At 43.4% G+C, this 9,987-nt stretch overlaps 1 pseudogene; it reads right to left on the reverse strand.

Annotated features, from left to right (window-relative positions):
* Nucleotides 1-9,608, reverse strand: part of LOC142440185 (ATP synthase F(0) complex subunit C1, mitochondrial pseudogene) — a 49,910-nt pseudogene extending 40,302 nt beyond the window's left edge.
* Nucleotides 9,609-9,987: the final 379 nt, after the last annotated feature.

The raw sequence follows: 9,987 nt of genomic DNA on the forward strand, positions 1-9,987 counted from the left end.
TAACCTGCCAATCAGGTGATAGCCAATGAGGCCTCTATGTGGGCAAGGCTTTCTCCTGAGGATCCTTGGAATTCCTGTCTTCCTCCCTGGAGGCAGGGCATACACTCTCCCTCTGAGACATTTCCTTTACAAGCCACATGGCGCTCTGCTAATGGAGCCAGAGACCTTGTGCTGGAGGACCCACTTGGAGACCCCTGCTAGCACTGAGATGCTTCCTCCACCACTGGATTCAAAGGCTTTCCATCCACTGGCCTGTGATCTTCCTGCATTCAACATCATTGCATGTGTTTTGTGAGTCTGAAGAGGAATTTATAGACTCGTATCAGACACATGGGGTAACATCAGACTTATGTACTTGATCTGGACTGGGCTGGGATGTTTTCTCAGTATACAATTACTCTTTATATAAAGCTCTTTCTTTAAAATTAAAAAAAAAATTTTCCTGGGGGTTCTTACAGCTCTTAACACAATCCATCCATCCACTGTGTCAAGCACATTTATGCATATGTTGCCATCATCATTCTCAAAACATTTGCTTTCTACTTGAGCCCTTGGTATCAGCTCACTTCCCCCCTTTCCCACACTCCCTCCATCATGAAAACTTGATAATTTATAAATTATTATTCTTTTTCATGTCTTGCACTGACCATATCCCTTCACCCACTTCTCTGTTTTTTGTCCCCCTGGGAGGGGGCTATATATAAATCATTGTGATCGGTTCCCTCTTTCTCCCTCCATCTTCTTTTTCCCCTCCTGGCATGGCTACTTATTGATCCCAAGGGGTTTATCTACCCTGAATTCCCTGTGTTTCCAGCTCTTATCTGTACCCAGGTATGTGCTCTGGTCTAGCTGGATTTTTAAGGTAGAACTGGGGTCATGATAGTGGGGGCAGCAGAGGAAGCATTAAAGAACTAGAGGAAAGTTATATGTTTCACGGGTGCTATTCTGCATCCTGACTGGCTCATATTTTCTTTGTGACCTTCTGTGAGGGGATGCACAATTGTCTAGAGATGGGTTTTGGGTATCCATTCCATGCTCCCACTCTTTCACATTGATAGGATTTTTTGTTCTGGGTCTTAGATGCCTGATACCTGATCCCATCGACACCTTGTGATCACACAGGCTGGTGCGGTACTTCCATGTGGGCTTTGTTGCTTCTTCGCCAGATGGCTGCTTGTTTATCGCAAGCTTTTAAGACCCCAGACGCTATATCTTTTGTTATCCGTGCACCATCAGCTTTCTTCACCACATTTTTCTTATGAGCCCATTTTGTCTTCAGTGATCATGGTGGGAAGCTGAGCATCACAGAATGCCAGGTTCTTAGAACAAAGTGTTCTTGCATTGAGGGAGTACTTGAGTGGAGACCTAATGTCCCTCTGCTGCCTTAATACTCAACAAATAAATGTATGTTCATAGGTCTATTTCCCTATAGTTATATACAAATATATTTACATATGTACATGCCTATATTTAGACCTCTATAAATATCCTTTGCTTCTTAGTTCCTTTTTACTTTTATTTCCTTTTACTTTCCTCTTTTCCCATTATAATGGTCAGGCTTCATTTGGGTTTTAGTAATTCCTCTTGGCTACATTACCCTTGATCAAGACCCACCAGTCATCCTATGCCCTCTTCACCACCGAGTTTAGATCATTTGTTGTTCCCTTGTCCCTGAGTTTGTTGACACCCCACCCTTTTTTGTCCCCGCACTTCCCTCTCCCGTGTCTCCCAGAAACTGTTGGTCTTGTTTCTCCTCCATATTTTTTCTCCCCTATCTTATCTAGATAGACATGCAGAGGCAACAATAAGCACAAAAACAAGACAGAGCAAAACAAAACAACAAAAGAAAATAAGAAAAACGAAACATCAGCACAACCAAGGATAAAAAAAAGAAAAGCCTATAAATAGTTCCAGGTTTGTTTGTTGACTTTTAGGAGTGTTTTCCAGTTGAGTTTGATAGGACGCCACGCCCTGGCCCCAAAGTCTATTTTTGGTGTTCCCTGGGGACTTCCTTACTTTGGTCCCCTAGCAGCTCTGTTTAATGGCCTTACTGTTTCACTTCAGTTTGTGGGGTCAGATCAGGCACAATTCCTGCACTGTCTTCAGTGTTGTCTCCCATATCACCACTATGGGTCATTGAGGAATATTGTGTCTTGTGGTGGAGTCGGTCCTATGGTTCTCTCTGTGCATGGACTTCTCTGAGCAGGAATATCATCCTTGGGGGATTTGCTCCTTCACTCTTTGTCCCTGTGTCCTCTGATCAGATGTGTCCCGATCCCTGAGCTGTAGTTTCAGTATTGTCTTCTGAAGAGCATTCTTTTAGTGTGTGTGGATGTGTGGGGTGTGTGTGTCCATGAGTTGGGATTGGGGCTGGTCCTACCAGAGCTCTTTCTTATACACATGAGTGTCTATGAATTTTTTCTCTAGTCCACCCAGTTAGTCTCCACTAACACAGTGACTCTTGCTTAGCTCTCACAGCAATTTACATCAACCCTATATGACGGAGTGCAGCTGCTCTTATGGGTTCCCAAGAGTGTACATGTTAATATGAGTAGAAGCCTCTTCTTTCTACCAGGGAGTGGCTGGTGGTTTTGAACTGCTGACCTTGCTGTTAGTAGACCAATGTATAAGTCACTACGGGGCTCCATGCAGGTGTCCTCAAATCAGACTAGGTACACACTTCCATATCATGCCACTTCTCTGCATCTGTCATAAAGGCAAGTGGTCTTGTTGGTGTATAATAGAGAGAAAGGCAACTTTTACCTGAGTTTAATGTCATTATTAATTATTTCTTCCATTATAGGATCTTTGATATTACCTAGAACATAAAACCAAAAAGAAAAGCAAAACTCATTGCCACCGGGTAGATTTTGATCAAAAGGATAGAGTAAAACTGTCCCTTCAGGTTTTAGAGGATATGCATCTTCATAGGAGCAGTTAAGTCTCACTTGGCTCTGTCAGAGCAGATTGGTGGAGTTAATTACTGATCTTGAGGTTGCAGGTGAGTGTCAGTAAACTACTGCACCAAATTCTTAACAGCTGCTTCACAAAGCATGCGCTAATCAATTGTAAATTACCAGAGTGGCTCTATTAGTGTATGTCCCCGAGTATCAGCTCTCAATACAAATATTGTATAGTGACCCCTTTACTCACTGTCTACGGGAAAACCTTATTTGGGGGAGGTGGCTGCTGACAAAGGCAGTATCTCTGTTTATATGAGTTGATCCTTAGAATAAATATAAATACCAAATCTGTTGAGGTATTTTAGAAAGCACCTCCCCATGGAAACTGTAAACATCCACAACTTCAACCTTAAAAATTGATTTTAAGTTTCACCCCTAAAATCCTTGTGAATTGAGAAATATATTGATAAAATGGGCTAGATTTAAAAGAAACAGACGGATCTTTTTGTCTGAGTCCAACTTGGCAGTGAAACACAGCATGTTCAGAGTGTAGGCAGAAGGGGGAGGTAAAGATAATTTGTCAACGTCAACATATTGTCCAGTTGACTCTGTCTTCAAATTAATTACCAAGAAGTCATGTGTGGTAGTTACATAATCTCGAGTCAATTTGGGACTTGATAGGATTACGAATGAAGGGGTGGAGTCTGGCCTACCAATCAGGTCATAGCCAATGAGGCCTCTGTGTGGGCATGGCCTTCTCCTGAGGATTCTGGGAATGTCCTTGGAGGCAGGCAACACACACTCTCTCTGCTCATTCCCTGAGAGATGCTCTACTGACAAGACATGGCACTATGCTGATAGAGCCCATGCCCTGGGAGCTGAAGGAACATGTGGAGACCGCAGCCAGCACTGAGATGCTTACAACACTACTGGATTCACAAGACTTCCCACCCAATGGCCTGTGATTGTCCTGGATTCAGCATCATTTCATGTGTTTCGTGAGTCTGAAGAGGAGTTTATAGATTGGTATCAGACATATGGGCTAATATCGAACTTGTGGACTTGATCTGGTGGGCTGGAATGTGATCTCAATATTCAATTGCTCATGAATATAAAGATCTTTCACATACACATATGAATATCTATGAATTTGGGTCTCTAGTCTCCCCAGTCTAACATACCATATAACATATTGTTAAAAATAAAATGTCATCCCCCCCCCTTTTTTTTAGCCTTCTCTGTTAGGTTTACAAGTATTCTAGTCAAACTCTCTTAGAACTGGCTCTCCATTATGAAGAAGTTTCTGTTACTTCAATGTAGGAGTCCTGGTAGTACAATGGGTTGCTTATCTCAAGGTCAGCAGTTTGAAACCACTAGAAGCTTCCAGTGAGAAAGATATGGCTTTCTAGTCCCATGAAGAGTTTTATTCTTGGAAATGCACAGGGGCAGCCCTATCCTGTCCTGTAGTGTCACTGTGAGTTGGAAATAACTAGATGACAGTAAGCTTTTAATTAGCGTGTTATCCCAGAGGGCTAGAGCAGTGCTTCACAAGTGCATACAAGTCTGGGCCAGGACTGAGATTCAGCGTTTCTAGAATGCTCTCCAGTCATGCCATTGCTGCTGGCCTGTGGTTCACACTGCATGACAAGCAGGGGACTCTGTTCAAACTTTGGGGACCTTTTCTTCTTAGTCTTCTAGAAGCCAGGCTTGGAAAGCGAGGGGAGTCCCACCAGCAACCATCATCATTGTGCTGAATGTTGATAAAATCCTCTGTTGTCTTTTTCATCCCATTTTAAATATAACATATTTTTGGTCCTTTCTCCTCCCCCAAAACTCCTTTGACTGTCCTGAGGTGGGATTGTGCCTCTGGAAAACGGTGGCACCTGTAATTCATTGTGATAATGGAACCTTTTATGGTGATGCAATTAGCAGTGTTGTCTGGTGTTACTCCATGACAGAGTATGGAAGGAGCTATTTAAATCAACCACATAGCATTATCAGTGAGAAATACAATGAACGCAGGGGTGTGTGGAACAGAATCCTATTGTGTGTGGCACACGTGTGTCTGTGTGTGTATGCCATGGCCAGACCATGACGAGTGCGACAATGGTTCCCGCTTTGATTTGCTGCCTGTCACCCATGCTGACTTCTGTCTGCTGGTGAGGAGGGGGTGGGGGAGAAGGGCTAATGAGAATCCATGTACTCTGAAAGACCCATTTTTCTCTTAGTGCGGAGAAAGGCCAGGGAGGTCCACGCAGGGATAGTAGCTAAACATAGTAGATCGGGACCTCGAGTTGCTCATCAAAGCTGCCATTAGTGCAAGAGGTGGAACTTTTCTTAATAGAAATGACTCTAAATGGATATAGGAGTCATGGGGGTAATTGACTAACCAAGGCGTAAGCATGTTTGCATAAAGGAAAAGCCACAAAACAGCATGCCTCCCCCATTAGCTCCTCAACAGAGGCGAGTGGCGATTGCTGGCAATCCATCTTGGACCAAGAGTAGAGCTCTTTAGGATGTCAAATTGCATGGCAATGATAATGAGGACGATAATGCTCATTGCATCTGGTAGACTGTGCATTTTACAAGTTGGGTTATTTCCTAAGAAATTGTATTTTACTCGTCTTGAACCTTCTGTGGTTGAACAATGTTGGTGATGCATCTTGGTGGAAACTGCCGTACAGATCACCCTGTTACCCTCTTTCCTGCTGGATTTGAAACTTGACTTGGCTAGATGGTCTGTAATCAAAGAACGCAAGCAACAGTGCTACCCAGTTTTATTTGAACAGTCTTCTGGTGAGGGAGAAAATGGAATTTCTTTTTAGTAAACCAACTTTGTGAAATTCTATGATTCCACTTTTGTACATTGCATCAACCTTTTGGGAGAGATCCAGGTTCTGTATTTCTTGTCAATGTTGTGGGGAGGCACTTTTAAAAAAATTAAATACTTTTACTGGGGGCTCTTACATCTCATATCACACTCCATACATTCATCAATTGTGTCAAGCACATTTGTACATATGTTGTGGCCATGCTTTTCAAAGCATTTTCTTTCTACTTGAGCCCTTGGTATCAACTCCTCATTTTTTCCCTTCCCTCCTTCCCCCTCCCTCCCTCATCAACCCTGGATAAGTTATAGATTATTATTTTCATATCTTACATAATTCTCTGTCACCCTTCACCCACTTTTCCATTGTTCTTCCCCCTGGGAAGGGGTTTTATGTTGATCCTTGTGATCGATTTCCTTCTCTCTCCCCCCATCTTCCCCTTATCCTCCTAGTATCTCTATTTTCATCGTTGACCCTGAGGGGTTTATCTATCCTTGATTCCCTGTGTCACAGGCTCTTATCTGTAGCAGTGCACATGTTCTGATCTAATCCCATTTGTAAGGTAGAATTGAGATCATGATAGTGGGGGGTGGGGGTGGGTGGAAGTGGGAAGAAAGGAAGCATTAAAGATTTAGAGGAAAGTTTTATGCTTCATTGATGCTATATGGTACACTGACTGGGTCATCTCTTCCTTGTGACCCTTCTGTGAGGGATGTCTAAGTGTCTACAGATGGGCTTTGGAGCTCTACTCCTTGGCCGCCTTACCCCCATTCACATTGGTATGATTTTGTTTTGGGTCTTAGATGCCTGACACCTTATCCCATTGACACCTTGTGATCACACAGGCTGGTGTGCTTTTTCCGTGTGGACTTTGTTGCTTCTCAGCTACATGGCCGCCTATTTATCTTCAAGCTTTTAAGACCCCAGACACTATATTGTTTGATAGCCGGGCACCATCAGCTTTCTTCACCACACTTTGTCTTCAGTGATCGTGTCAGGAAGGTGAGCAATGGGAGGCACTTTTGATGGTAGTCTCCATCCGTGTGGAACCAGACTTCCATCTCTGTTGATCAATGGGAACATTTGTATATTCTCCTCACATTGAGGCATAGGTAGCTTCATTGTCTGGAATCAGGGCCAGCTGGATGAATCTGAAGCACTGACTTGGCATTATTCTGTGAAAACATTGTCATTTGACCATACGGACCTTACCACCACCATTGAAAATTCCAGCCCCCAAACCAGCAGCCATGTGTTAAGCAACAGGTATGGGGCCATGCATTAGGGAGGAACCTCAGGCCTGTACAATTTGAGTTCTTTCAATATTTACAATTGGCACCCAGATGTGGCAGGCCCCCTGTGGATAGTTGGCAGTCACATCATTCCCTAAGGTCTGTGGTGCACTCTGAACTCCAGAACACATGAATGAGAATGACTTTCTTGAAGATTTCACGAGGAAGCTGGGAAGATGATTTGCATCACAGACCCCACACAGGAGAGAAGTAGAATGTTCATCCCCATTCTGTCCTTGTGCTGGTCACCTTGTCATGCCCTCTTTCTTACTCCAAACAACCTCTCACTCCTGAACCCCTCTATTGTTCAGGCTATTCAGCTTATGACCTCCACTTACATATCCCAGAAAGCAAAAGCCAGCTCTGCGGTCAGACCCAGGGTGATCATCAAGCGCCTCTTAGAAGTCTCTTCTCCCATCAACACTTCTAATTCACTAGTAAAATATTGTTTGGAAGGGATTGTTGTATTGCTGAGTAAAGATGGCTTTTCATGTTGTTTATGTAAGGTATAGCCCACCTACTCCCCTCAAAGACTGTGAACTACTGAGAGTTCCATGGGTATGTGTAATACACATGAGTATTTAATTACATAGATGTCTCTGGATGGCACAGATGCTCAAGTGCTGTATTATAATGGGAAAGTTGGCAGTTTGAGCCCACCCAGAAGTGCATTGGAAGACAAGCCTGAAATTCCGTTGCCAAACACTTGTAGCCTTGGGACTCCTCTGGCGCCACTGGACTACGCACACGTAGATCACCACGAGTCAGATCCACTTGACAGCAGCAGCAACTAGTTAAATACATAGTTCAATATGAGACACCATTCCGTTTGTTACTGATGGCCTGTTCTCTATTCCCGCCGTTGTGTCTAGTCTCATCAGTGACTCCCTCCCCATACTCATGCTGGGTTTTCACTGGCTTTATCCTTCCTGGAAGCACACTTCCAGATTCTCTTTTTCTCCAACATGTCTTCACTTTCCCTGTTGACAGATGTCAGAGGTTTGAGATGTTGTTACCCAGGCTGACTGCACTTAAAGAACGGAGACTCTTGGTTATGCACAACTTGAACTCAGAGGAACGAGTCCTTCACGGGGAGAATGTTCATTCTTGTATCAGTCCAAAAGGCACGAATTTAGCAGCAGACAAACAGCACCGAAGGCGGACGCCCTAAAGGACCCCTGGTGGCACCCCAACCAGGCGCTCAGCTCCTAACTGAAAGGCTGGTGGTTGAAACCCACCAGTGACCACACAGATGACCTGGAGATAGGCTCCTATGAAACTGACGGCTTTGTCACTTGGAGTCCCAAGGAGGCAACAAAGTGACTTACACCATGACATTGATAAAATCTAGATGTAAATTCAGCAATAGGAACGAGTGACTGAGAAAGGAGAGTGAGGGATGGGGCAGATACACTGTACAATGAATGAGGGTGAGAGAAAACAAGAATGTATTTAAAAGAAAATACCCCAAACCCCATTTGATATTGTAGTATGATTCAATATTTGTTGGGTTCCATAACCACCTAGTGATAGATTCATATCTCCTAGCTTGTTCACAGGTGTGGCTCAGGTGTTTTGAACAGTAACTAGCAGATAGTAATAGCTCAATATATATTTGTGATGTGAAGTAAAATCATGTATGGCTCAGATCTTATTTTAATAAATTGCTCAGGACCTTCTCTCAGACCTCAGTATGTTTCTTTTGAGAATTCTGTGACTTAAAAATATTTAAGACTTCCATATACACACTTTTTAGTCTTGAAGGATGAGGTGGGGCAGCTAGCTCTTTTTTGACACCAGGGGGAACCAGGGACAAGTCCCTGTGCTGTCTCAGTTGCTGCTTCTTTGCGACCAGCGGGTGTCACTACTGTTGCTCAGTTTGTCACAGTCCGTTCAGACTGGCTCACTCTTCCAGGAGTCTCTGCTCTTTCCTCCCCTGCAAAGCTCCACATCTCACTCCTGCAGGGTTAGGCTCCGGCTCCCAGGCCTGCAGGGCTGAGCACCTCCCTCTGGTCACCCACCCAGCTGTGTTCTTGGCCACGAACTGACCCTAGGAGGCTGACCGTAAAGCTCAACCGAACCTTGGTTGGGGACAATACAAAGAAAATAATGTTATTTGTAAAAAAAAAAAATCCTTGGAGATATGTCACGATCACTTTGTCAGAACTGATGGAAGGATTTTTTTTAGTTCTTTCCAGAAAGGGCTATTATTATTTAAAAAAATCACTTTATTGGTGGCTCTTACAGCTCTTATAGCAATCTGTACATCAGTTGTATCAAGTACATATGTTGCCATCGTAATTTTCTAAACATTTTCTTTCTGTTTAAGCCCTTGGTATTAACTCTTCTTCTTTTTCTCCAAAATGGCTATTGTTTTAAAAAGTCATCTATTGTGGTAAAATATATACAACATGTATTGTTAATCTACTATTTTATTGTTCCATGCTGTATAATTCATCAATGTAAAAATATGGGCCAATTGTAAAAATGATGCAATGGTGACATCAGACTTCCTCACCTACGGGACTCTCCATCAGCAGCAACAGCAGTCGAAGGCTGGCTCCCAGGAGGCAGAGGATAGACATTCTTTCTCTAATACCAGCTGTCCTACCCAGGGAACTCTACCCTTCTTCTGAGTTTGATCATTTGCTCCAGTGGCTTCCTCAGAGTCCACCAAACTCAAACCCACCTTACTGCCACAAAGTCAGTGCTGATTCATAGCGACCTCCTATGGGTTTCCTCAATTGTAACCATTTACAGGAGCAGAAAAACTGGGGTTTATTAAGAAAGTACCAGGTTACAATTCAGGTTCAGGAAAGTTTCAGGATACAACTCTTTCATTAGGGTGGTTTCTTAGCTGTGCCACAGACAGACCTCTTCCTTGTTTTGCCATTTAGAACCTATTTCTTTGGTGGCTCTCCTGATGGTCCTGGGATTTCTCTGTGTTTCTATTTCAGAGATGAG

This window comes from Tenrec ecaudatus, chromosome 2, assembly GCF_050624435.1.
Source record: "Tenrec ecaudatus isolate mTenEca1 chromosome 2, mTenEca1.hap1, whole genome shotgun sequence".
NCBI lineage: Eukaryota > Metazoa > Chordata > Mammalia > Afrosoricida > Tenrecidae > Tenrec > Tenrec ecaudatus.